The sequence below is a fragment of the Anomaloglossus baeobatrachus genome, unplaced genomic scaffold (assembly GCF_048569485.1).
Source record: "Anomaloglossus baeobatrachus isolate aAnoBae1 unplaced genomic scaffold, aAnoBae1.hap1 Scaffold_413, whole genome shotgun sequence".
NCBI classification, from domain to species: domain Eukaryota; kingdom Metazoa; phylum Chordata; class Amphibia; order Anura; family Aromobatidae; genus Anomaloglossus; species Anomaloglossus baeobatrachus.
The window spans coordinates 259,989-282,688 of NW_027443465.1; the positions used below are offsets into that span (position 1 = coordinate 259,989).

Sequence of the window (22,700 nt, forward strand, 5' to 3'; positions counted from 1 at the left end):
AGTCTGAACTTGCTAGGTTGGGACCCTGGTAAGCCTCAGACTCTGTCGCACGCCGCGCCTTGCCTATTCATACTTTCCAAGCATATTGCCCTATCCCGGCCTTCTGGCTAAGAAGGGAAATTTTTATAATCCCGGTCGGAGGTCCGGTCAGCTTTGGGCTGAGAAACCAACACCCGGTTGGAGGTCCGGGTCAGCTTTGGCTGAGAAACCAACACCCGGTTGGAGGTCCGGTTAGCCTTGGGCTGAGAAACCAACACCCGGTTGGAGGTCCGGTCAGCCTTGGGCTGAGAAACCAACACCCGGTTGGAGGTCCGGTCAGCCTTGGGCTGAGAAACCAACACCGGTTGACGGTCCGGGCAGTCTCGGCTGCGAAACCAACGACTAGTAGCTCCCTACTCCACTTGGGTAAGATGCCTCGGTGGACGCTGGGAGCAACAACAAGGCTCAACCAGGCTTCGGCTTGGGGGAGCACCGAAGATCCCTGACCCTCGCTGTGGCCTTCTGGCTCGGAGGAACGGGGTTGATTTTTGGGGATCCTCTTCTCACGGAGGGGTCCACACGAATCCTAGCCTTTGCACTGTTTTTGGTGTGACTTCGGTCATGCATTTTTGCGGTGCTTTGGAAAGCTTCATTAAATCAAAATCTGTTCTTATCAGTTTAATATCTGATACGTCCCCTATCTGGGGACCATATATTAAATGGATTTTTAGAACAGGGAGATGGAAAAAGAGCTTGCTCTGTCCACTCCACGCATTGACCTGGTATTGCAGTACCTCCAGGAACGGTGCACCCCTTCTTAACCCAGTTTCCAAAAGCAGAACTCGATTCACCTGATTCATATTAGCCCGATTAGCGAATTGAAATGAATTTTTATCTAACACACTTTTTACTTGCTTTATTCATCCAAATAGCAAACTCATCACCACTCAACTTCACCAACTCTGCTATGTCCCGTGCAGTATCTTGTTGTCAGTCTAATCTAGATCATGTGTAATTGAATGGAATAGATCCCTTTTGGACAAAGTGGAGTCAGATGCTGCAGTGACCACAGGTGTGAGAGGATCTACAATTGGCATCTGGTGTTATCTCTCTGCTTCCACTCCAAATAAAGTTACCTGTTGTTACCTGAACGTCAAATACTAAGAATGGGCGGCCTATGAAAGAATTAGTACTTTCATTAAGTATACTAAACCGGCTAATTGGGAATAGACAAACTGTAAAAAGCCCTCTGAGAAAGCCCCTCTCTAACCTTTGTTAGTAAGCTTTTCTGTAGCCTGCCTGTTGATGTATTTTCGGTTTGAACAGTGCACAACATGAAGAGACGGAACACTGGCGGCTTGTCACAATGCCCCCCGATGACATCACAATAGCGCTGCTGCCTAGAAAACAAGCTGCGCAGAAGAAGTTGTTCTTTGGGTGGGAGGGTGGGCTAGTGGAAGGAGGGGGCAATCTCTTTTTTTCCTGGGTGGTAGGGGGATGACAGGAGAAGGGAAGCGGGTGGTGAGAAAGGTACAGAGGGCAGGGTTTGGGGGCTGGGAAGGAAAGGGAAAAGATTAGGGTTTGGGGATGATGAAAGGGCTTTCTACGGGTAAGGATGGCAAAGGGTGGCAGTGACGGAAAGTCAGGCAACCTGTCCTGTCCGTCTTTTTGTATCGTGAATTGGAAAGACTGCAAGGGGGAGGGGAGTTGCTTGCACCCTAAAGGAGGAGTTATTCAGATTCATTGCAGTGGGCGGCGGCTGCAAAACGCACCATTCTTCTTGTTTTTGCTCTGCAAAGCAGCCTTTTCAAGGGTTGGCTTGGGTGACAAAATGTCTTGTGTAGGCGTGGGTTTGTCTCCCTCTCGCTCTCTCTCCCTAAGATGTGTCTGGCATAGGCCAGGGTGCCACTCGAGGCCCAAACCAATTCTGGTTATCGCTTCTCGGCCTTTTGGCTAAGATCAAGTGTAGTATCTGTTCTTATCAGTTTAATATCTGATACGTCCCCTATCTGGGGACCATATATTAAATGGATTTTTAGAACAGGGAGATGGAAAAAGAGCTTGCTCTGTCCACTCCACGCATTGACCTGGTATTGCAGTACCTCCAGGAACGGTGCACCCCTTCTTAACCCAGTTTCCAAAAGCAGAACTCGATTCACCTGATTCATATTAGCCCGATTAGCGAATTGAAATGAATTTTTATCTAACACACTTTTTACTTGCTTTATTCATCCAAATAGCAAACTCATCACCACTCAACTTCACCAACTCTGCTATGTCCCGTGCAGTATCTTGTTGTCAGTCTAATCTAGATCATGTGTAATTGAATGGAATAGATCCCTTTTGGACAAAGTGGAGTCAGATGCTGCAGTGACCACAGGTGTGAGAGGATCTACAATTGGCATCTGGTGTTATCTCTCTGCTTCCACTCCAAATAAAGTTACCTGTTGTTACCTGAACGTCAAATACTAAGAATGGGCGGCCTATGAAAGAATTAGTACTTTCATTAAGTATACTAAACCGGCTAATTGGGAATAGACAAACTGTAAAAAGCCCTCTGAGAAAGCCCCTCTCTAACCTTTGTTAGTAAGCTTTTCTGTAGCCTGCCTGTTGATGTATTTTCGGTTTGAACAGTGCACAACATGAAGAGACGGAACACTGGCGGCTTGTCACAATGCCCCCCGATGACATCACAATAGCGCTGCTGCCTAGAAAACAAGCTGCGCAGAAGAAGTTGTTCTTTGGGTGGGAGGGTGGGCTAGTGGAAGGAGGGGGCAATCTCTTTTTTTCCCGGGTGGTAGGGGGATGACAGGAGAAGGGAAGCGGGTGGTGAGAAAGGTACAGAGGGCAGGGTTTGGGGGCTGGGAAGGAAAGGGAAAAGATTAGGGTTTGGGGATGATGAAAGGGCTTTCTACGGGTAAGGATGGCAAAGGGTGGCAGTGACGGAAAGTCAGGCAACCTGTCCTGTCCGTCTTTTTGTATCGTGAATTGGAAAGACTGCAAGGGGGAGGGGAGTTGCTTGCGCCCTAAAGGAGGAGTTATTCAGATTCATTGCAGTGGGCGGCGGCTGCAAAACGCACCATTCTTCTTGTTTTTGCTCTGCAAAGCAGCCTTTTCAAGGGTTGGCTTGGGTGACAAAATGTCTTGTGTAGGCGTGGGTTTGTCTCCCTCTCGCTCTCTCTCCCTAAGATGTGTCCGGCATAGGCCAGGGTGCCACTCGAGGCCCAAACCAATTCTGGTTATCGCTTCTCGGCCTTTTGGCTAAGATCAAGTGTAGTATCTGTTCTTATCAGTTTAATATCTGATACGTCCCCTATCTGGGGACCATATATTAAATGGATTTTTAGAACAGGGAGATGGAAAAAGAGCTTGCTCTGTCCACTCCACGCATTGACCTGGTATTGCAGTACCTCCAGGAACGGTGCACCCCTTCTTAACCCAGTTTCCAAAAGCAGAACTCGATTCACCTGATTCATATTAGCCCGATTAGCGAATTGAAATGAATTTTTATCTAACACACTTTTTACTTGCTTTATTCATCCAAATAGCAAACTCATCACCACTCAACTTCACCAACTCTGCTATGTCCCGTGCAGTATCTTGTTGTCAGTCTAATCTAGATCATGTGTAATTGAATGGAATAGATCCCTTTTGGACAAAGTGGAGTCAGATGCTGCAGTGACCACAGGTGTGAGAGGATCTACAATTGGCATCTGGTGTTATCTCTCTGCTTCCACTCCAAATAAAGTTACCTGTTGTTACCTGAACGTCAAATACTAAGAATGGGCGGCCTATGAAAGAATTAGTACTTTCATTAAGTATACTAAACCGGCTAATTGGGAATAGACAAACTGTAAAAAGCCCTCTGAGAAAGCCCCTCTCTAACCTTTGTTAGTAAGCTTTTCTGTAGCCTGCCTGTTGATGTATTTTCGGTTTGAACAGTGCACAACATGAAGAGACGGAACACTGGCGGCTTGTCACAATGCCCCCCGATGACATCACAATAGCGCTGCTGCCTAGAAAACAAGCTGCGCAGAAGAAGTTGTTCTTTGGGTGGGAGGGTGGGCTAGTGGAAGGAGGGGGCAATCTCTTTTTTTCCCGGGTGGTAGGGGGATGACAGGAGAAGGGAAGCGGGTGGTGAGAAAGGTACAGAGGGCAGGGTTTGGGGGCTGGGAAGGAAAGGGAAAAGATTAGGGTTTGGGGATGATGAAAGGGCTTTCTACGGGTAAGGATGGCAAAGGGTGGCAGTGACGGAAAGTCAGGCAACCTGTCCTGTCCGTCTTTTTGTATCGTGAATTGGAAAGACTGCAAGGGGGAGGGGAGTTGCTTGCGCCCTAAAGGAGGAGTTATTCAGATTCATTGCAGTGGGCGGCGGCTGCAAAACGCACCATTCTTCTTGTTTTTGCTCTGCAAAGCAGCCTTTTCAAGGGTTGGCTTGGGTGACAAAATGTCTTGTGTAGGCGTGGGTTTGTCTCCCTCTCGCTCTCTCTCCCTAAGATGTGTCCGGCATAGGCCAGGGTGCCACTCGAGGCCCAAACCAATTCTGGTTATCGCTTCTCGGCCTTTTGGCTAAGATCAAGTGTAGTCCCTTCATTGGGTTTGCCTTGGTCTTGGCTGGGAGGGGCCCGGGCTTGCACAACCGCCGGCCTCGGGGATTGTTGCGCCTTTTGGTGCTTACGTCCCCTTATGGCTGGTGGTTCCTGGGCTCGGGAGGCGATCACCTGCGGCACTGCGCTTTTGTGTGGTGGCCGATGACCGTTTTCTGGAATTTGCGGATGAAATCTCATCTGTTCTTATCAGTTTAATATCTGATACGTCCCCTATCTGGGGACCATATATTAAATGGATTTTTAGAACAGGGAGATGGAAAAAGAGCTTGCTCTGTCCACTCCACGCATTGACCTGGTATTGCAGTACCTCCAGGAACGGTGCACCCCTTCTTAACCCAGTTTCCAAAAGCAGAACTCGATTCACCTGATTCATATTAGCCCGATTAGCGAATTGAAATGAATTTTTATCTAACACACTTTTTACTTGCTTTATTCATCCAAATAGCAAACTCATCACCACTCAACTTCACCAACTCTGCTATGTCCCGTGCAGTATCTTGTTGTCAGTCTAATCTAGATCATGTGTAATTGAATGGAATAGATCCCTTTTGGACAAAGTGGAGTCAGATGCTGCAGTGACCACAGGTGTGAGAGGATCTACAATTGGCATCTGGTGTTATCTCTCTGCTTCCACTCCAAATAAAGTTACCTGTTGTTACCTGAACGTCAAATACTAAGAATGGGCGGCCTATGAAAGAATTAGTACTTTCATTAAGTATACTAAACCGGCTAATTGGGAATAGACAAACTGTAAAAAGCCCTCTGAGAAAGCCCCTCTCTAACCTTTGTTAGTAAGCTTTTCTGTAGCCTGCCTGTTGATGTATTTTCGGTTTGAACAGTGCACAACATGAAGAGACGGAACACTGGCGGCTTGTCACAATGCCCCCCGATGACATCACAATAGCGCTGCTGCCTAGAAAACAAGCTGCGCAGAAGAAGTTGTTCTTTGGGTGGGAGGGTGGGCTAGTGGAAGGAGGGGGCAATCTCTTTTTTTCCCGGGTGGTAGGGGGATGACAGGAGAAGGGAAGCGGGTGGTGAGAAAGGTACAGAGGGCAGGGTTTGGGGGCTGGGAAGGAAAGGGAAAAGATTAGGGTTTGGGGATGATGAAAGGGCTTTCTACGGGTAAGGATGGCAAAGGGTGGCAGTGACGGAAAGTCAGGCAACCTGTCCTGTCCGTCTTTTTGTATCGTGAATTGGAAAGACTGCAAGGGGGAGGGGAGTTGCTTGCGCCCTAAAGGAGGAGTTATTCAGATTCATTGCAGTGGGCGGCGGCTGCAAAACGCACCATTCTTCTTGTTTTTGCTCTGCAAAGCAGCCTTTTCAAGGGTTGGCTTGGGTGACAAAATGTCTTGTGTAGGCGTGGGTTTGTCTCCCTCTCGCTCTCTCTCCCTAAGATGTGTCCAGCATAGGCCAGGGTGCCACTCGAGGCCCAAACCAATTCTGGTTATCGCTTCTCGGCCTTTTGGCTAAGATCAAGTGTAGTATCTGTTCTTATCAGTTTAATATCTGATACGTCCCCTATCTGGGGACCATATATTAAATGGATTTTTAGAACAGGGAGATGGAAAAAGAGCTTGCTCTGTCCACTCCACGCATTGACCTGGTATTGCAGTACCTCCAGGAACGGTGCACCCCTTCTTAACCCAGTTTCCAAAAGCAGAACTCGATTCACCTGATTCATATTAGCCCGATTAGCGAATTGAAATGAATTTTTATCTAACACACTTTTTACTTGCTTTATTCATCCAAATAGCAAACTCATCACCACTCAACTTCACCAACTCTGCTATGTCCCGTGCAGTATCTTGTTGTCAGTCTAATCTAGATCATGTGTAATTGAATGGAATAGATCCCTTTTGGACAAAGTGGAGTCAGATGCTGCAGTGACCACAGGTGTGAGAGGATCTACAATTGGCATCTGGTGTTATCTCTCTGCTTCCACTCCAAATAAAGTTACCTGTTGTTACCTGAACGTCAAATACTAAGAATGGGCGGCCTATGAAAGAATTAGTACTTTCATTAAGTATACTAAACCGGCTAATTGGGAATAGACAAACTGTAAAAAGCCCTCTGAGAAAGCCCCTCTCTAACCTTTGTTAGTAAGCTTTTCTGTAGCCTGCCTGTTGATGTATTTTCGGTTTGAACAGTGCACAACATGAAGAGACGGAACACTGGCGGCTTGTCACAATGCCCCCCGATGACATCACAATAGCGCTGCTGCCTAGAAAACAAGCTGCGCAGAAGAAGTTGTTCTTTGGGTGGGAGGGTGGGCTAGTGGAAGGAGGGGGCAATCTCTTTTTTTCCCGGGTGGTAGGGGGATGACAGGAGAAGGGAAGCGGGTGGTGAGAAAGGTACAGAGGGCAGGGTTTGGGGGCTGGGAAGGAAAGGGAAAAGATTAGGGTTTGGGGATGATGAAAGGGCTTTCTACGGGTAAGGATGGCAAAGGGTGGCAGTGACGGAAAGTCAGGCAACCTGTCCTGTCCGTCTTTTTGTATCGTGAATTGGAAAGACTGCAAGGGGGAGGGGAGTTGCTTGCGCCCTAAAGGAGGAGTTATTCAGATTCATTGCAGTGGGCGGCGGCTGCAAAACGCACCATTCTTCTTGTTTTTGCTCTGCAAAGCAGCCTTTTCAAGGGTTGGCTTGGGTGACAAAATGTCTTGTGTAGGCGTGGGTTTGTCTCCCTCTCGCTCTCTCTCCCTAAGATGTGTCCGGCATAGGCCAGGGTGCCACTCGAGGCCCAAACCAATTCTGGTTATCGCTTCTCGGCCTTTTGGCTAAGATCAAGTGTAGTCCCTTCATTGGGTTTGCCTTGGTCTTGGCTGGGAGGGGCCCGGGCTTGCACAACCGCCGGCCTCGGGGATTGTTGCGCCTTTTGGTGCTTACGTCCCCTTATGGCTGGTGGTTCCTGGGCTCGGGAGGCGATCACCTGCGGCACTGCGCTTTTGTGTGGTGGCCGATGACCGTTTTCTGAAATTTGCGGATGAAATCTCATCTGTTCTTATCAGTTTAATATCTGATACGTCCCCTATCTGGGGACCATATATTAAATGGATTTTTAGAACAGGGAGATGGAAAAAGAGCTTGCTCTGTCCACTCCACGCATTGACCTGGTATTGCAGTACCTCCAGGAACGGTGCACCCCTTCTTAACCCAGTTTCCAAAAGCAGAACTCGATTCACCTGATTCATATTAGCCCGATTAGCGAATTGAAATGAATTTTTATCTAACACACTTTTTACTTGCTTTATTCATCCAAATAGCAAACTCATCACCACTCAACTTCACCAACTCTGCTATGTCCCGTGCAGTATCTTGTTGTCAGTCTAATCTAGATCATGTGTAATTGAATGGAATAGATCCCTTTTGGACAAAGTGGAGTCAGATGCTGCAGTGACCACAGGTGTGAGAGGATCTACAATTGGCATCTGGTGTTATCTCTCTGCTTCCACTCCAAATAAAGTTACCTGTTGTTACCTGAACGTCAAATACTAAGAATGGGCGGCCTATGAAAGAATTAGTACTTTCATTAAGTATACTAAACCGGCTAATTGGGAATAGACAAACTGTAAAAAGCCCTCTGAGAAAGCCCCTCTCTAACCTTTGTTAGTAAGCTTTTCTGTAGCCTGCCTGTTGATGTATTTTCGGTTTGAACAGTGCACAACATGAAGAGACGGAACACTGGCGGCTTGTCACAATGCCCCCCGATGACATCACAATAGCGCTGCTGCCTAGAAAACAAGCTGCGCAGAAGAAGTTGTTCTTTGGGTGGGAGGGTGGGCTAGTGGAAGGAGGGGGCAATCTCTTTTTTTCCCGGGTGGTAGGGGGATGACAGGAGAAGGGAAGCGGGTGGTGAGAAAGGTACAGAGGGCAGGGTTTGGGGGCTGGGAAGGAAAGGGAAAAGATTAGGGTTTGGGGATGATGAAAGGGCTTTCTACGGGTAAGGATGGCAAAGGGTGGCAGTGACGGAAAGTCAGGCAACCTGTCCTGTCCGTCTTTTTGTATCGTGAATTGGAAAGACTGCAAGGGGGAGGGGAGTTGCTTGCGCCCTAAAGGAGGAGTTATTCAGATTCATTGCAGTGGGCGGCGGCTGCAAAACGCACCATTCTTCTTGTTTTTGCTCTGCAAAGCAGCCTTTTCAAGGGTTGGCTTGGGTGACAAAATGTCTTGTGTAGGCGTGGGTTTGTCTCCCTCTCGCTCTCTCTCCCTAAGATGTGTCCGGCATAGGCCAGGGTGCCACTCGAGGCCCAAACCAATTCTGGTTATCGCTTCTCGGCCTTTTGGCTAAGATCAAGTGTAGTTTGGGAGGGTACTACCTTGGTTGGTGCTGAAAGGTGCCAGGGTATTGCACAACTGCTGGCCTTGGGGGAGTGTGCATCTTAGGATGTCATAGCCCTCTTGTGACGGACAGTTACCTGGGCAACGAGAGGCGGTCACTTTATTATTTTCAAACTCATCCTTCAATAAAAAAAAAAAAAAAAAAAAAAAATCTGTTCTTATCAGTTTAATATCTGATACGTCCCCTATCTGGGGACCATATATTAAATGGATTTTTAGAACAGGGAGATGGAAAAAGAGCTTGCTCTGTCCACTCCACGCATTGACCTGGTATTGCAGTACCTCCAGGAACGGTGCACCCCTTCTTAACCCAGTTTCCAAAAGCAGAACTCGATTCACCTGATTCATATTAGCCCGATTAGCGAATTGAAATGAATTTTTATCTAACACACTTTTTACTTGCTTTATTCATCCAAATAGCAAACTCATCACCACTCAACTTCACCAACTCTGCTATGTCCCGTGCAGTATCTTGTTGTCAGTCTAATCTAGATCATGTGTAATTGAATGGAATAGATCCCTTTTGGACAAAGTGGAGTCAGATGCTGCAGTGACCACAGGTGTGAGAGGATCTACAATTGGCATCTGGTGTTATCTCTCTGCTTCCACTCCAAATAAAGTTACCTGTTGTTACCTGAACGTCAAATACTAAGAATGGGCGGCCTATGAAAGAATTAGTACTTTCATTAAGTATACTAAACCGGCTAATTGGGAATAGACAAACTGTAAAAAGCCCTCTGAGAAAGCCCCTCTCTAACCTTTGTTAGTAAGCTTTTCTGTAGCCTGCCTGTTGATGTATTTTCGGTTTGAACAGTGCACAACATGAAGAGACGGAACACTGGCGGCTTGTCACAATGCCCCCCGATGACATCACAATAGCGCTGCTGCCTAGAAAACAAGCTGCGCAGAAGAAGTTGTTCTTTGGGTGGGAGGGTGGGCTAGTGGAAGGAGGGGGCAATCTCTTTTTTTCCCGGGTGGTAGGGGGATGACAGGAGAAGGGAAGCGGGTGGTGAGAAAGGTACAGAGGGCAGGGTTTGGGGGCTGGAAGGAAAGGGAAAAGATTAGGGTTTGGGGATGATGAAAGGGCTTTCTACGGGTAAGGATGGCAAAGGGTGGCAGTGACGGAAAGTCAGGCAACCTGTCCTGTCCGTCTTTTTGTATCGTGAATTGGAAAGACTGCAAGGGGGAGGGGAGTTGCTTGCGCCCTAAAGGAGGAGTTATTCAGATTCATTGCAGTGGGCGGCGGCTGCAAAACGCACCATTCTTCTTGTTTTTGCTCTGCAAAGCAGCCTTTTCAAGGGTTGGCTTGGGTGACAAAATGTCTTGTGTAGGCGTGGGTTTGTCTCCCTCTCGCTCTCTCTCCCTAAGATGTGTCCGGCATAGGCCAGGGTGCCACTCGAGGCCCAAACCAATTCTGGTTATCGCTTCTCGGCCTTTTGGCTAAGATCAAGTGTAGTATCTGTTCTTATCAGTTTAATATCTGATACGTCCCCTATCTGGGGACCATATATTAAATGGATTTTTAGAACAGGGAGATGGAAAAAGAGCTTGCTCTGTCCACTCCACGCATTGACCTGGTATTGCAGTACCTCCAGGAACGGTGCACCCCTTCTTAACCCAGTTTCCAAAAGCAGAACTCGATTCACCTGATTCATATTAGCCCGATTAGCGAATTGAAATGAATTTTTATCTAACACACTTTTTACTTGCTTTATTCATCCAAATAGCAAACTCATCACCACTCAACTTCACCAACTCTGCTATGTCCCGTGCAGTATCTTGTTGTCAGTCTAATCTAGATCATGTGTAATTGAATGGAATAGATCCCTTTTGGACAAAGTGGAGTCAGATGCTGCAGTGACCACAGGTGTGAGAGGATCTACAATTGGCATCTGGTGTTATCTCTCTGCTTCCACTCCAAATAAAGTTACCTGTTGTTACCTGAACGTCAAATACTAAGAATGGGCGGCCTATGAAAGAATTAGTACTTTCATTAAGTATACTAAACCGGCTAATTGGGAATAGACAAACTGTAAAAAGCCCTCTGAGAAAGCCCCTCTCTAACCTTTGTTAGTAAGCTTTTCTGTAGCCTGCCTGTTGATGTATTTTCGGTTTGAACAGTGCACAACATGAAGAGACGGAACACTGGCGGCTTGTCACAATGCCCCCCGATGACATCACAATAGCGCTGCTGCCTAGAAAACAAGCTGCGCAGAAGAAGTTGTTCTTTGGGTGGGAGGGTGGGCTAGTGGAAGGAGGGGGCAATCTCTTTTTTTCCCGGGTGGTAGGGGGATGACAGGAGAAGGGAAGCGGGTGGTGAGAAAGGTACAGAGGGCAGGGTTTGGGGGCTGGGAAGGAAAGGGAAAAGATTAGGGTTTGGGGATGATGAAAGGGCTTTCTACGGGTAAGGATGGCAAAGGGTGGCAGTGACGGAAAGTCAGGCAACCTGTCCTGTCCGTCTTTTTGTATCGTGAATTGGAAAGACTGCAAGGGGGAGGGGAGTTGCTTGCGCCCTAAAGGAGGAGTTATTCAGATTCATTGCAGTGGGCGGCGGCTGCAAAACGCACCATTCTTCTTGTTTTTGCTCTGCAAAGCAGCCTTTTCAAGGGTTGGCTTGGGTGACAAAATGTCTTGTGTAGGCGTGGGTTTGTCTCCCTCTCGCTCTCTCTCCCTAAGATGTGTCCGGCATAGGCCAGGGTGCCACTCGAGGCCCAAACCAATTCTGGTTATCGCTTCTCGGCCTTTTGGCTAAGATCAAGTGTAGTATCTGTTCTTATCAGTTTAATATCTGATACGTCCCCTATCTGGGGACCATATATTAAATGGATTTTTAGAACAGGGAGATGGAAAAAGAGCTTGCTCTGTCCACTCCACGCATTGACCTGGTATTGCAGTACCTCCAGGAACGGTGCACCCCTTCTTAACCCAGTTTCCAAAAGCAGAACTCGATTCACCTGATTCATATTAGCCCGATTAGCGAATTGAAATGAATTTTTATCTAACACACTTTTTACTTGCTTTATTCATCCAAATAGCAAACTCATCACCACTCAACTTCACCAACTCTGCTATGTCCCGTGCAGTATCTTGTTGTCAGTCTAATCTAGATCATGTGTAATTGAATGGAATAGATCCCTTTTGGACAAAGTGGAGTCAGATGCTGCAGTGACCACAGGTGTGAGAGGATCTACAATTGGCATCTGGTGTTATCTCTCTGCTTCCACTCCAAATAAAGTTACCTGTTGTTACCTGAACGTCAAATACTAAGAATGGGCGGCCTATGAAAGAATTAGTACTTTCATTAAGTATACTAAACCGGCTAATTGGGAATAGACAAACTGTAAAAAGCCCTCTGAGAAAGCCCCTCTCTAACCTTTGTTAGTAAGCTTTTCTGTAGCCTGCCTGTTGATGTATTTTCGGTTTGAACAGTGCACAACATGAAGAGACGGAACACTGGCGGCTTGTCACAATGCCCCCCGATGACATCACAATAGCGCTGCTGCCTAGAAAACAAGCTGCGCAGAAGAAGTTGTTCTTTGGGTGGGAGGGTGGGCTAGTGGAAGGAGGGGGCAATCTCTTTTTTTCCCGGGTGGTAGGGGGATGACAGGAGAAGGGAAGCGGGTGGTGAGAAAGGTACAGAGGGCAGGGTTTGGGGGCTGGGAAGGAAAGGGAAAAGATTAGGGTTTGGGGATGATGAAAGGGCTTTCTACGGGTAAGGATGGCAAAGGGTGGCAGTGACGGAAAGTCAGGCAACCTGTCCTGTCCGTCTTTTTGTATCGTGAATTGGAAAGACTGCAAGGGGGAGGGGAGTTGCTTGCGCCCTAAAGGAGGAGTTATTCAGATTCATTGCAGTGGGCGGCGGCTGCAAAACGCACCATTCTTCTTGTTTTTGCTCTGCAAAGCAGCCTTTTCAAGGGTTGGCTTGGTTGACAAAATGTCTTGTGTAGGCGTGGGTTTGTCTCCCTCTCGCTCTCTCTCCCTAAGATGTGTCCGGCATAGGCCAGGGTGCCACTCGAGGCCCAAACCAATTCTGGTTATCGCTTCTCGGCCTTTTGGCTAAGATCAAGTGTAGTATCTGTTCTTATCAGTTTAATATCTGATACGTCCCCTATCTGGGGACCATATATTAAATGGATTTTTAGAACAGGGAGATGGAAAAAGAGCTTGCTCTGTCCACTCCACGCATTGACCTGGTATTGCAGTACCTCCAGGAACGGTGCACCCCTTCTTAACCCAGTTTCCAAAAGCAGAACTCGATTCACCTGATTCATATTAGCCCGATTAGCGAATTGAAATGAATTTTTATCTAACACACTTTTTACTTGCTTTATTCATCCAAATAGCAAACTCATCACCACTCAACTTCACCAACTCTGCTATGTCCCGTGCAGTATCTTGTTGTCAGTCTAATCTAGATCATGTGTAATTGAATGGAATAGATCCCTTTTGGACAAAGTGAAGTCAGATGCTGCAGTGACCACAGGTGTGAGAGGATCTACAATTGGCATCTGGTGTTATCTCTCTGCTTCCACTCCAAATAAAGTTACCTGTTGTTACCTGAACGTCAAATACTAAGAATGGGCGGCCTATGAAAGAATTAGTACTTTCATTAAGTATACTAAACCGGCTAATTGGGAATAGACAAACTGTAAAAAGCCCTCTGAGAAAGCCCCTCTCTAACCTTTGTTAGTAAGCTTTTCTGTAGCCTGCCTGTTGATGTATTTTCGGTTTGAACAGTGCACAACATGAAGAGACGGAACACTGGCGGCTTGTCACAATGCCCCCCGATGACATCACAATAGCGCTGCTGCCTAGAAAACAAGCTGCGCAGAAGAAGTTGTTCTTTGGGTGGGAGGGTGGGCTAGTGGAAGGAGGGGGCAATCTCTTTTTTTCCCGGGTGGTAGGGGGATGACAGGAGAAGGGAAGCGGGGTGGTGAGAAAGGTACAGAGGGCAGGGTTTGGGGGCTGGGAAGGAAAGGGAAAAGATTAGGGTTTGGGGATGATGAAAGGGCTTTCTACGGGTAAGGATGGCAAAGGGTGGCAGTGACGGAAAGTCAGGCAACCTGTCCTGTCCGTCTTTTTGTATCGTGAATTGGAAAGACTGCAAGGGGGAGGGGAGTTGCTTGCGCCCTAAAGGAGGAGTTATTCAGATTCATTGCAGTGGGCGGCGGCTGCAAAACGCACCATTCTTCTTGTTTTTGCTCTGCAAAGCAGCCTTTTCAAGGGTTGGCTTGGGTGACAAAATGTCTTGTGTAGGCGTGGGTTTGTCTCCCTCTCGCTCTCTCTCCCTAAGATGTGTCCGGCATAGGCCAGGGTGCCACTCGAGGCCCAAACCAATTCTGGTTATCGCTTCTCGGCCTTTTGGCTAAGATCAAGTGTAGTATCTGTTCTTATCAGTTTAATATCTGATACGTCCCCTATCTGGGGACCATATATTAAATGGATTTTTAGAACAGGGAGATGGAAAAAGAGCTTGCTCTGTCCACTCCACGCATTGACCTGGTATTGCAGTACCTCCAGGAACGGTGCACCCCTTCTTAACCCAGTTTCCAAAAGCAGAACTCGATTCACCTGATTCATATTAGCCCGATTAGCGAATTGAAATGAATTTTTATCTAACACACTTTTTACTTGCTTTATTCATCCAAATAGCAAACTCATCACCACTCAACTTCACCAACTCTGCTATGTCCCGTGCAGTATCTTGTTGTCAGTCTAATCTAGATCATGTGTAATTGAATGGAATAGATCCCTTTTGGACAAAGTGGAGTCAGATGCTGCAGTGACCACAGGTGTGAGAGGATCTACAATTGGCATCTGGTGTTATCTCTCTGCTTCCACTCCAAATAAAGTTACCTGTTGTTACCTGAACGTCAAATACTAAGAATGGGCGGCCTATGAAAGAATTAGTACTTTCATTAAGTATACTAAACCGGCTAATTGGGAATAGACAAACTGTAAAAAGCCCTCTGAGAAAGCCCCTCTCTAACCTTTGTTAGTAAGCTTTTCTGTAGCCTGCCTGTTGATGTATTTTCGGTTTGAACAGTGCACAACATGAAGAGACGGAACACTGGCGGCTTGTCACAATGCCCCCCGATGACATCACAATAGCGCTGCTGCCTAGAAAACAAGCTGCGCAGAAGAAGTTGTTCTTTGGGTGGGAGGGTGGGCTAGTGGAAGGAGGGGGCAATCTCTTTTTTTCCCGGGTGGTAGGGGGATGACAGGAGAAGGGAAGCGGGTGGTGAGAAAGGTACAGAGGGCAGGGTTTGGGGGCTGGGAAGGAAAGGGAAAAGATTAGGGTTTGGGGATGATGAAAGGGCTTTCTACGGGTAAGGATGGCAAAGGGTGGCAGTGACGGAAAGTCAGGCAACCTGTCCTGTCCGTCTTTTTGTATCGTGAATTGGAAAGACTGCAAGGGGGAGGGGAGTTGCTTGCGCCCTAAAGGAGGAGTTATTCAGATTCATTGCAGTGGGCGGCGGCTGCAAAACGCACCATTCTTCTTGTTTTTGCTCTGCAAAGCAGCCTTTTCAAGGGTTGGCTTGGGTGACAAAATGTCTTGTGTAGGCGTGGGTTTGTCTCCCTCTCGCTCTCTCTCCCTAAGATGTGTCCGGCATAGGCCAGGGTGCCACTCGAGGCCCAAACCAATTCTGGTTATCGCTTCTCGGCCTTTTGGCTAAGATCAAGTGTAGTATCTGTTCTTATCAGTTTAATATCTGATACGTCCCCTATCTGGGGACCATATATTAAATGGATTTTTAGAACAGGGAGATGGAAAAAGAGCTTGCTCTGTCCACTCCACGCATTGACCTGGTATTGCAGTACCTCCAGGAACGGTGCACCCCTTCTTAACCCAGTTTCCAAAAGCAGAACTCGATTCACCTGATTCATATTAGCCCGATTAGCGAATTGAAATGAATTTTTATCTAACACACTTTTTACTTGCTTTATTCATCCAAATAGCAAACTCATCACCACTCAACTTCACCAACTCTGCTATGTCCCGTGCAGTATCTTGTTGTCAGTCTAATCTAGATCATGTGTAATTGAATGGAATAGATCCCTTTTGGACAAAGTGGAGTCAGATGCTGCAGTGACCACAGGTGTGAGAGGATCTACAATTGGCATCTGGTGTTATCTCTCTGCTTCCACTCCAAATAAAGTTACCTGTTGTTACCTGAACGTCAAATACTAAGAATGGGCGGCCTATGAAAGAATTAGTACTTTCATTAAGTATACTAAACCGGCTAATTGGGAATAGACAAACTGTAAAAAGCCCTCTGAGAAAGCCCCTCTCTAACCTTTGTTAGTAAGCTTTTCTGTAGCCTGCCTGTTGATGTATTTTCGGTTTGAACAGTGCACAACATGAAGAGACGGAACACTGGCGGCTTGTCACAATGCCCCCCGATGACATCACAATAGCGCTGCTGCCTAGAAAACAAGCTGCGCAGAAGAAGTTGTTCTTTGGGTGGGAGGGTGGGCTAGTGGAAGGAGGGGGCAATCTCTTTTTTTCCCGGGTGGTAGGGGGATGACAGGAGAAGGGAAGCGGGTGGTGAGAAAGGTACAGAGGGCAGGGTTTGGGGGCTGGGAAGGAAAGGGAAAAGATTAGGGTTTGGGGATGATGAAAGGGCTTTCTACGGGTAAGGATGGCAAAGGGTGGCAGTGACGGAAAGTCAGGCAACCTGTCCTGTCCGTCTTTTTGTATCGTGAATTGGAAAGACTGCAAGGGGGAGGGGAGTTGCTTGCGCCCTAAAGGAGGAGTTATTCAGATTCATTGCAGTGGGCGGCGGCTGCAAAACGCACCATTCTTCTTGTTTTTGCTCTGCAAAGCAGCCTTTTCAAGGGTTGGCTTGGGTGACAAAATGTCTTGTGTAGGCGTGGGTTTGTCTCCCTCTCGCTCTCTCTCCCTAAGATGTGTCCGGCATAGGCCAGGGTGCCACTCGAGGCCCAAACCAATTCTGGTTATCGCTTCTCGGCCTTTTGGCTAAGATCAAGTGTAGTATCTGTTCTTATCAGTTTAATATCTGATACGTCCCCTATCTGGGGACCATATATTAAATGGATTTTTAGAACAGGGAGATGGAAAAAGAGCTTGCTCTGTCCACTCCACGCATTGACCTGGTATTGCAGTACCTCCAGGAACGGTGCACCCCTTCTTAACCCAGTTTCCAAAAGCAGAACTCGATTCACCTGATTCATATTAGCCCGATTAGCGAATTGAAATGAATTTTTATCTAACACACTTTTTACTTGCTTTATTCATCCAAATAGCAAACTCATCACCACTCAACTTCACCAACTCTGCTATGTCCCGTGCAGTATCTTGTTGTCAGTCTAATCTAGATCATGTGTAATTGAATGGAATAGATCCCTTTTGGACAAAGTGGAGTCAGATGCTGCAGTGACCACAGGTGTGAGAGGATCTACAATTGGCATCTGGTGTTATCTCTCTGCTTCCACTCCAAATAAAGTTACCTGTTGTTACCTGAACGTCAAATACTAAGAATGGGCGGCCTATGAAAGAATTAGTACTTTCATTAAGTATACTAAACCGGCTAATTGGGAATAGACAAACTGTAAAAAGCCCTCTGAGAAAGCCCCTCTCTAACCTTTGTTAGTAAGCTTTTCTGTAGCCTGCCTGTTGATGTATTTTCGGTTTGAACAGTGCACAACATGAAGAGACGGAACACTGGCGGCTTGTCACAATGCCCCCCGATGACATCACAATAGCGCTGCTGCCTAGAAAACAAGCTGCGCAGAAGAAGTTGTTCTTTGGGTGGGAGGGTGGGCTAGTGGAAGGAGGGGGCAATCTCTTTTTTTCCCGGGTGGTAGGGGGATGACAGGAGAAGGGAAGCGGGTGGTGAGAAAGGTACAGAGGGCAGGGTTTGGGGGCTGGGAAGGAAAGGGAAAAGATTAGGGTTTGGGGATGATGAAAGGGCTTTCTACGGGTAAGGATGGCAAAGGGTGGCAGTGACGGAAAGTCAGGCAACCTGTCCTGTCCGTCTTTTTGTATCGTGAATTGGAAAGACTGCAAGGGGGAGGGGAGTTGCTTGCGCCCTAAAGGAGGAGTTATTCAGATTCATTGCAGTGGGCGGCGGCTGCAAAACGCACCATTCTTCTTGTTTTTGCTCTGCAAAGCAGCCTTTTCAAGGGTTGGCTTGGGTGACAAAATGTCTTGTGTAGGCGTGGGTTTGTCTCCCTCTCGCTCTCTCTCCCTAAGATGTGTCCGGCATAGGCCAGGGTGCCACTCGAGGCCCAAACCAATTCTGGTTATCGCTTCTCGGCCTTTTGGCTAAGATCAAGTGTAGTATCTGTTCTTATCAGTTTAATATCTGATACGTCCCCTATCTGGGGACCATATATTAAATGGATTTTTAGAACAGGGAGATGGAAAAAGAGCTTGCTCTGTCCACTCCACGCATTGACCTGGTATTGCAGTACCTCCAGGAACGGTGCACCCCTTCTTAACCCAGTTTCCAAAAGCAGAACTCGATTCACCTGATTCATATTAGCCCGATTAGCGAATTGAAATGAATTTTTATCTAACACACTTTTTACTTGCTTTATTCATCCAAATAGCAAACTCATCACCACTCAACTTCACCAACTCTGCTATGTCCCGTGCAGTATCTTGTTGTCAGTCTAATCTAGATCATGTGTAATTGAATGGAATAGATCCCTTTTGGACAAAGTGGAGTCAGATGCTGCAGTGACCACAGGTGTGAGAGGATCTACAATTGGCATCTGGTGTTATCTCTCTGCTTCCACTCCAAATAAAGTTACCTGTTGTTACCTGAACGTCAAATACTAAGAATGGGCGGCCTATGAAAGAATTAGTACTTTCATTAAGTATACTAAACCGGCTAATTGGGAATAGACAAACTGTAAAAAGCCCTCTGAGAAAGCCCCTCTCTAACCTTTGTTAGTAAGCTTTTCTGTAGCCTGCCTGTTGATGTATTTTCGGTTTGAACAGTGCACAACATGAAGAGACGGAACACTGGCGGCTTGTCACAATGCCCCCCGATGACATCACAATAGCGCTGCTGCCTAGAAAACAAGCTGCGCAGAAGAAGTTGTTCTTTGGGTGGGAGGGTGGGCTAGTGGAAGGAGGGGGCAATCTCTTTTTTTCCCGGGTGGTAGGGGGATGACAGGAGAAGGGAAGCGGGTGGTGAGAAAGGTACAGAGGGCAGGGTTTGGGGGCTGGGAAGGAAAGGGAAAAGATTAGGGTTTGGGGATGATGAAAGGGCTTTCTACGGGTAAGGATGGCAAAGGGTGGCAGTGACGGAAAGTCAGGCAACCTGTCCTGTCCGTCTTTTTGTATCGTGAATTGGAAAGACTGCAAGGGGGAGGGGAGTTGCTTGCGCCCTAAAGGAGGAGTTATTCAGATTCATTGCAGTGGGCGGCGGCTGCAAAACGCACCATTCTTCTTGTTTTTGCTCTGCAAAGCAGCCTTTTCAAGGGTTGGCTTGGGTGACAAAATGTCTTGTGTAGGCGTGGGTTTGTCTCCCTCTCGCTCTCTCTCCCTAAGATGTGTCCGGCATAGGCCAGGGTGCCACTCGAGGCCCAAACCAATTCTGGTTATCGCTTCTCGGCCTTTTGGCTAAGATCAAGTGTAGTATCTGTTCTTATCAGTTTAATATCTGATACGTCCCCTATCTGGGGACCATATATTAAATGGATTTTTAGAACAGGGAGATGGAAAAAGAGCTTGCTCTGTCCACTCCACGCATTGACCTGGTATTGCAGTACCTCCAGGAACGGTGCACCCCTTCTTAACCCAGTTTCCAAAAGCAGAACTCGATTCACCTGATTCATATTAGCCCGATTAGCGAATTGAAATGAATTTTTATCTAACACACTTTTTACTTGCTTTATTCATCCAAATAGCAAACTCATCACCACTCAACTTCACCAACTCTGCTATGTCCCGTGCAGTATCTTGTTGTCAGTCTAATCTAGATCATGTGTAATTGAATGGAATAGATCCCTTTTGGACAAAGTGGAGTCAGATGCTGCAGTGACCACAGGTGTGAGAGGATCTACAATTGGCATCTGGTGTTATCTCTCTGCTTCCACTCCAAATAAAGTTACCTGTTGTTACCTGAACGTCAAATACTAAGAATGGGCGGCCTATGAAAGAATTAGTACTTTCATTAAGTATACTAAACCGGCTAATTGGGAATAGACAAACTGTAAAAAGCCCTCTGAGAAAGCCCCTCTCTAACCTTTGTTAGTAAGCTTTTCTGTAGCCTGCCTGTTGATGTATTTTCGGTTTGAACAGTGCACAACATGAAGAGACGGAACACTGGCGGCTTGTCACAATGCCCCCCGATGACATCACAATAGCGCTGCTGCCTAGAAAACAAGCTGCGCAGAAGAAGTTGTTCTTTGGGTGGGAGGGTGGGCTAGTGGAAGGAGGGGGCAATCTCTTTTTTTCCCGGGTGGTAGGGGGATGACAGGAGAAGGGAAGCGGGTGGTGAGAAAGGTACAGAGGGCAGGGTTTGGGGGCTGGGAAGGAAAGGGAAAAGATTAGGGTTTGGGGATGATGAAAGGGCTTTCTACGGGTAAGGATGGCAAAGGGTGGCAGTGACGGAAAGTCAGGCAACCTGTCCTGTCCGTCTTTTTGTATCGTGAATTGGAAAGACTGCAAGGGGGAGGGGAGTTGCTTGCGCCCTAAAGGAGGAGTTATTCAGATTCATTGCAGTGGGCGGCGGCTGCAAAACGCACCATTCTTCTTGTTTTTGCTCTGCAAAGCAGCCTTTTCAAGGGTTGGCTTGGGTGACAAAATGTCTTGTGTAGGCGTGGGTTTGTCTCCCTCTCGCTCTCTCTCCCTAAGATGTGTCCGGCATAGGCCAGGGTGCCACTCGAGGCCCAAACCAATTCTGGTTATCGCTTCTCGGCCTTTTGGCTAAGATCAAGTGTAGTATCTGTTCTTATCAGTTTAATATCTGATACGTCCCCTATCTGGGGACCATATATTAAATGGATTTTTAGAACAGGGAGATGGAAAAAGAGCTTGCTCTGTCCACTCCACGCATTGACCTGGTATTGCAGTACCTCCAGGAACGGTGCACCCCTTCTTAACCCAGTTTCCAAAAGCAGAACTCGATTCACCTGATTCATATTAGCCCGATTAGCGAATTGAAATGAATTTTTATCTAACACACTTTTTACTTGCTTTATTCATCCAAATAGCAAACTCATCACCACTCAACTTCACCAACTCTGCTATGTCCCGTGCAGTATCTTGTTGTCAGTCTAATCTAGATCATGTGTAATTGAATGGAATAGATCCCTTTTGGACAAAGTGGAGTCAGATGCTGCAGTGACCACAGGTGTGAGAGGATCTACAATTGGCATCTGGTGTTATCTCTCTGCTTCCACTCCAAATAAAGTTACCTGTTGTTACCTGAACGTCAAATACTAAGAATGGGCGGCCTATGAAAGAATTAGTACTTTCATTAAGTATACTAAACCGGCTAATTGGGAATAGACAAACTGTAAAAAGCCCTCTGAGAAAGCCCCTCTCTAACCTTTGTTAGTAAGCTTTTCTGTAGCCTGCCTGTTGATGTATTTTCGGTTTGAACAGTGCACAACATGAAGAGACGGAACACTGGCGGCTTGTCACAATGCCCCCCGATGACATCACAATAGCGCTGCTGCCTAGAAAACAAGCTGCGCAGAAGAAGTTGTTCTTTGGGTGGGAGGGTGGGCTAGTGGAAGGAGGGGGCAATCTCTTTTTTTCCCGGGTGGTAGGGGGATGACAGGAGAAGGGAAGCGGGTGGTGAGAAAGGTACAGAGGGCAGGGTTTGGGGGCTGGGAAGGAAAGGGAAAAGATTAGGGTTTGGGGATGATGAAAGGGCTTTCTACGGGTAAGGATGGCAAAGGGTGGCAGTGACGGAAAGTCAGGCAACCTGTCCTGTCCGTCTTTTTGTATCGTGAATTGGAAAGACTGCAAGGGGGAGGGGAGTTGCTTGCGCCCTAAAGGAGGAGTTATTCAGATTCATTGCAGTGGGCGGCGGCTGCAAAACGCACCATTCTTCTTGTTTTTGCTCTGCAAAGCAGCCTTTTCAAGGGTTGGCTTGGGTGACAAAATGTCTTGTGTAGGCGTGGGTTTGTCTCCCTCTCGCTCTCTCTCCCTAAGATGTGTCCGGCATAGGCCAGGGTGCCACTCGAGGCCCAAACCAATTCTGGTTATCGCTTCTCGGCCTTTTGGCTAAGATCAAGTGTAGTATCTGTTCTTATCAGTTTAATATCTGATACGTCCCCTATCTGGGGACCATATATTAAATGGATTTTTAGAACAGGGAGATGGAAAAAGAGCTTGCTCTGTCCACTCCACGCATTGACCTGGTATTGCAGTACCTCCAGGAACGGTGCACCCCTTCTTAACCCAGTTTCCAAAAGCAGAACTCGATTCACCTGATTCATATTAGCCCGATTAGCGAATTGAAATGAATTTTTATCTAACACACTTTTTACTTGCTTTATTCTTCCAAATAGCAAACTCATCACCACTCAACTTCACCAACTCTGCTATGTCCCGTGCAGTATCTTGTTGTCAGTCTAATCTAGATCATGTGTAATTGAATGGAATAGATCCCTTTTGGACAAAGTGGAGTCAGATGCTGCAGTGACCACAGGTGTGAGAGGATCTACAATTGGCATCTGGTGTTATCTCTCTGCTTCCACTCCAAATAAAGTTACCTGTTGTTACCTGAACGTCAAATACTAAGAATGGGCGGCCTATGAAAGAATTAGTACTTTCATTAAGTATAC

The 22,700-nt window shown here is 47.0% G+C and overlaps 16 non-coding genes and 1 pseudogene across 16 annotated transcripts; all 17 read left to right on the forward strand.

Moving 5' to 3' along the window:
* The first annotated feature begins 600 nt into the window (after positions 1-600).
* On the forward strand, positions 601-795 carry LOC142277826 (U2 spliceosomal RNA). Its single transcript, XR_012740929.1, has one exon. It is a non-coding gene; the product is annotated as a U2 spliceosomal RNA (small nuclear RNA).
* A 1,117-nt stretch (positions 796-1,912) lies between these two features.
* Positions 1,913-2,103, forward strand: LOC142277792 (U2 spliceosomal RNA). The gene has a single exon (XR_012740900.1). It is a non-coding gene; the product is annotated as a U2 spliceosomal RNA (small nuclear RNA).
* Positions 2,104-3,220: 1,117 nt separating this feature from the next.
* LOC142277793 (U2 spliceosomal RNA) lies at positions 3,221-3,411 on the forward strand. The gene has a single exon (XR_012740901.1). It is a non-coding gene; the product is annotated as a U2 spliceosomal RNA (small nuclear RNA).
* Positions 3,412-4,733: 1,322 nt separating this feature from the next.
* On the forward strand, positions 4,734-4,918 carry LOC142277836 (U2 spliceosomal RNA). The gene has a single exon (XR_012740938.1). It is a non-coding gene; the product is annotated as a U2 spliceosomal RNA (small nuclear RNA).
* Positions 4,919-6,035: 1,117 nt separating this feature from the next.
* Positions 6,036-6,226, forward strand: LOC142277795 (U2 spliceosomal RNA). Its single transcript, XR_012740903.1, has one exon. It is a non-coding gene; the product is annotated as a U2 spliceosomal RNA (small nuclear RNA).
* Positions 6,227-7,548: 1,322 nt separating this feature from the next.
* Positions 7,549-7,733, forward strand: LOC142277834 (U2 spliceosomal RNA). Its single transcript, XR_012740936.1, has one exon. It is a non-coding gene; the product is annotated as a U2 spliceosomal RNA (small nuclear RNA).
* A 1,293-nt stretch (positions 7,734-9,026) lies between these two features.
* LOC142277847 (U2 spliceosomal RNA) lies at positions 9,027-9,228 on the forward strand (annotated as a pseudogene).
* Positions 9,229-10,344: 1,116 nt separating this feature from the next.
* LOC142277797 (U2 spliceosomal RNA) lies at positions 10,345-10,535 on the forward strand. Its single transcript, XR_012740904.1, has one exon. It is a non-coding gene; the product is annotated as a U2 spliceosomal RNA (small nuclear RNA).
* A 1,117-nt stretch (positions 10,536-11,652) lies between these two features.
* LOC142277798 (U2 spliceosomal RNA) lies at positions 11,653-11,843 on the forward strand. Its single transcript, XR_012740905.1, has one exon. It is a non-coding gene; the product is annotated as a U2 spliceosomal RNA (small nuclear RNA).
* A 1,117-nt stretch (positions 11,844-12,960) lies between these two features.
* On the forward strand, positions 12,961-13,151 carry LOC142277799 (U2 spliceosomal RNA). The gene has a single exon (XR_012740906.1). It is a non-coding gene; the product is annotated as a U2 spliceosomal RNA (small nuclear RNA).
* Positions 13,152-14,269: 1,118 nt separating this feature from the next.
* Positions 14,270-14,460, forward strand: LOC142277800 (U2 spliceosomal RNA). The gene has a single exon (XR_012740907.1). It is a non-coding gene; the product is annotated as a U2 spliceosomal RNA (small nuclear RNA).
* Positions 14,461-15,577: 1,117 nt separating this feature from the next.
* LOC142277801 (U2 spliceosomal RNA) lies at positions 15,578-15,768 on the forward strand. The gene has a single exon (XR_012740908.1). It is a non-coding gene; the product is annotated as a U2 spliceosomal RNA (small nuclear RNA).
* A 1,117-nt stretch (positions 15,769-16,885) lies between these two features.
* Positions 16,886-17,076, forward strand: LOC142277802 (U2 spliceosomal RNA). The gene has a single exon (XR_012740909.1). It is a non-coding gene; the product is annotated as a U2 spliceosomal RNA (small nuclear RNA).
* Positions 17,077-18,193: 1,117 nt separating this feature from the next.
* Positions 18,194-18,384, forward strand: LOC142277803 (U2 spliceosomal RNA). The gene has a single exon (XR_012740910.1). It is a non-coding gene; the product is annotated as a U2 spliceosomal RNA (small nuclear RNA).
* Positions 18,385-19,501: 1,117 nt separating this feature from the next.
* On the forward strand, positions 19,502-19,692 carry LOC142277804 (U2 spliceosomal RNA). The gene has a single exon (XR_012740911.1). It is a non-coding gene; the product is annotated as a U2 spliceosomal RNA (small nuclear RNA).
* A 1,117-nt stretch (positions 19,693-20,809) lies between these two features.
* LOC142277805 (U2 spliceosomal RNA) lies at positions 20,810-21,000 on the forward strand. The gene has a single exon (XR_012740912.1). It is a non-coding gene; the product is annotated as a U2 spliceosomal RNA (small nuclear RNA).
* Positions 21,001-22,117: 1,117 nt separating this feature from the next.
* LOC142277808 (U2 spliceosomal RNA) lies at positions 22,118-22,308 on the forward strand. Its single transcript, XR_012740914.1, has one exon. It is a non-coding gene; the product is annotated as a U2 spliceosomal RNA (small nuclear RNA).
* Positions 22,309-22,700: the final 392 nt, after the last annotated feature.